Source organism: Hyperoodon ampullatus (assembly GCF_949752795.1).
Source record: "Hyperoodon ampullatus genome assembly, chromosome: X".
In the NCBI taxonomy this organism is placed as follows: domain Eukaryota; kingdom Metazoa; phylum Chordata; class Mammalia; order Artiodactyla; family Ziphiidae; genus Hyperoodon; species Hyperoodon ampullatus.
In genome coordinates, this window is record NC_136913.1 from 85855919 (window position 1) to 85858953 (window position 3035).

General features: G+C 37.4%; 1 pseudogene across 1 annotated transcript; it reads left to right on the forward strand.

Annotated features, from left to right (window-relative positions):
• The first annotated feature begins 387 nt into the window (after positions 1-387).
• LOC307069097 (large ribosomal subunit protein eL32-like) lies at positions 388-841 on the forward strand (annotated as a pseudogene). The gene has a single exon. The product of its transcript is annotated as a large ribosomal subunit protein eL32-like (transcript).
• The last annotated feature ends 2194 nt before the right edge of the window (positions 842-3035 follow it).

Here is a 3035-nt window from a genome sequence, read left to right on the forward strand (position 1 = left end):
AAGAACAAACAACCTGATTAATAATAGGAAGAAGACCTGAATAAATATTTTTGTAAAGAGAACATGAAGATGGTCAACAGGCAGATGAAAATATGCTCAACATTGTTAATCATCAGGGAAATGCAAATCAAAATCACAATGAGATATCATCTCACACCTGCCAGAATAGCTATCATCAAAAAGGACACAAATAACAAATGTTGGAGAGTATGTGGAGGAAAGGGAACATTTGTACACTGTTGCTGGGAATGTAAATTGGTGTAACCATTGTGTAAAACAGTACAGAGGTTTCTCAAAAAATTATAAATAGAACTGTCATATTACCCAGCAATCACACTCCTGGGTTTATATCTGAAAGAAACAAAAACACTAATTTGAGACCCTCTCTTCCTTGGCACTCCATACAGGGTGGAAGCCATCTTCTACTCAGCATCATGGTTGCTCTCAGATCCCTCGTGAAGCCCAAGATCATCAAAAGGAGGACCAAGAAATTCATCCAGCACCAGACAGAGTGATATATCAAAATAAAGTAGAACTGGCAGAAACACAGAGACATTGACAACAGGGTGTGAAGGAGATTCAAGGGCCAGATCTTGATGCCCAACATCAGTTATGGGAGCAACAAGAAAACAAACACAGGCTGCCCAGCATCTTCTGGAAGTTCCTGGTCCACAGCATCAAGGAGCATGAAGTGCTGCTGCTGTGCAACAAATCTTACTGTGCTGAAATTATTCATAATATCTTATCCAAGAACCACAAAACCATTGCAGAAAGAGCACTCCAGCTGTCCATCAGAGTCACCAATCCCAATACCAGGCTGAACACTGAAGAAAATGAATAGACAGTTCATGGTGCACATTGGGTTTGTGTTAATAAAACCACGAAACTCGAAAAAAAAAACACTAATATGAAAAGATACATGATTCCCAATGTTCACAGTAGCATTATTCACAGTTGCTAAGATATGGAAGCCACCTACGTGTGTTCTTTTATTCTTTTTTTAACATCTTTATTGGAGTATAATTGCCTTAAGATGTTGTGTTAGTTTCCACAATATAACAAAGGGAGTCAGCTATATGTATACATATATCCACATATCCACTCCCTCTTGCATCTCCCTCCGACCCTCCCTATCCCACCCCTATAAGTGGTCACAAAGGATGGAGCTGATCTCCCTGTGCTAGGCAGCTGCTTCCCACTAGCTATCTATTTTTCATTTGGTAGTGTATATATGTCAATGCCACTCTCACACTTCCTCCCAAATTACCCATCCCTCTCCCTGTGTCCTCAAGTCCATTCTCTACATATATGTCTTTATTCCTCTCCTGACCCTAGGTTCTTCAGAAACATTTTTTTTTAGATTCTGTATATATCTGTTAGCATACAGTATTTGTTTTTCTCCTTCTGACTTACTTCACTCTGTATGACAGTCTCTAGGTCCATCCAACTCACTACAAATAACTCAATATTGTTTCTTTTTATGGGTAAGTAATATTCCACTGTACATATGTGCCACATATTTTTAACCATTCATCTGTTGATGGACACTTCAGTTGCTTCCATGTCCTGGCTATTGTAAATAGAGCTGCAATGAACGTTGTGGTACATGGCTCTTTTTGAATTACGGTTTTCTCAGGGTATATGCCCAGTAGTGGGATTGCTTTCTCATATGATAGTTCTATTTTTAACTTTTTAAGGAACCTCCAGACTGTTCTCCATAGTGGCTGTACAAATATATATTCCAACCAACAGTGCAAGAGGATACCATTTTCTCCACACCCTCTCCAGCATTTATTGTTTGTAGACTTTTTCATCATGGCCATTCTTACTAGTGTGAGGTGATAACTCATTTTAGATTTGATTTGCATTTCTCTAATGATTAGTGACGCTGACCATACTTTAATGTGTTTGTTGGCAATCTGTATATTTTCTTTGAAGAAATTTCCCTTTAGGTCTTTGGCCCGTTTTTGGATTGGGTTGTTTATTTATTTATTTATTTTTGATACTGAGGTGCATGAGCTGCTTGTATATATTGGAGATTAATCCTTTGTCAGTTGCTTCATTTGCAAATATGTTCTCTCATTCTGAGGGTTGTCTTTTCATCTTGTTTATGGTATACTTTGTCTGCAAAAGCTTAAAAGTTTCATTAGGTCCTATTGGTTTATTTTTGTTTTCATTTCCCTTTCTCTAGGAGGTGGGTCAAAAAGGACCTTGCTGTGATTTATGTCATAGAGTGTTCTAGCTATGTTTTCCTCTAAGACTTTTATAGTGTCTGGCATTACATTTAGGTCTTTAATCCATTTTGAGTTTATTTTTGTATATGGTGTTAAGGAGTGTTCTAATTTCATTCTTTTACATGTACCTGTCCAGTTTTTGAAGCACCAATTATTGAAGAGGCTGTCTTAACTCCATTGTATATTCTTGCCTCCTTTATCAATGATAAGGTGACCATATGTGCATGGGTTTATCTCTGGGCTTCCTATCCTGTTCCATTAATCTATACTTCTGTTTTTGTGCCAGTACCATACTGTCTTGATTACTGTAGCTTAGTAGTATAGTCTGAAGTCAGGGAGCCTGATTACTCCAACTCCATTTTTCTTTCTCAAGATTGCTTTGGCTATTTGGGGTCTACGTGTTTCCATACAAGTTTTAAATTTCTTTTCTAGTTCTGTGAAAAATGCCCTTGGTAGTTTGACAGGGATTGCATTGTTCCTGTAGATTGTTTTGGGTAGTATAGTCATTTTCACAGTGTTGATTCTTCCAATCTAAGAACATGGTATATCTCTCCATCTGTTTGGATGACATTTAATTTCTTTAATCAGTGTCTTATAGCTTTCTGCATACAGGTCTTTTTTCTCTGTAGGAAGGTTTTGCAGTGGTAAATGTGAGTGTTTCCTTTATCTCTTTGAGAATTTTCTTCATTACTGTGTAGGAATGTAAGAGATTTCTGTGCAGTTATTTTGTATCCTGCTACTTTACCAAATTCATTGATAAGCTCTAGTAATTTCCTGGTAGCATCTTTAGGATTCTCTGTG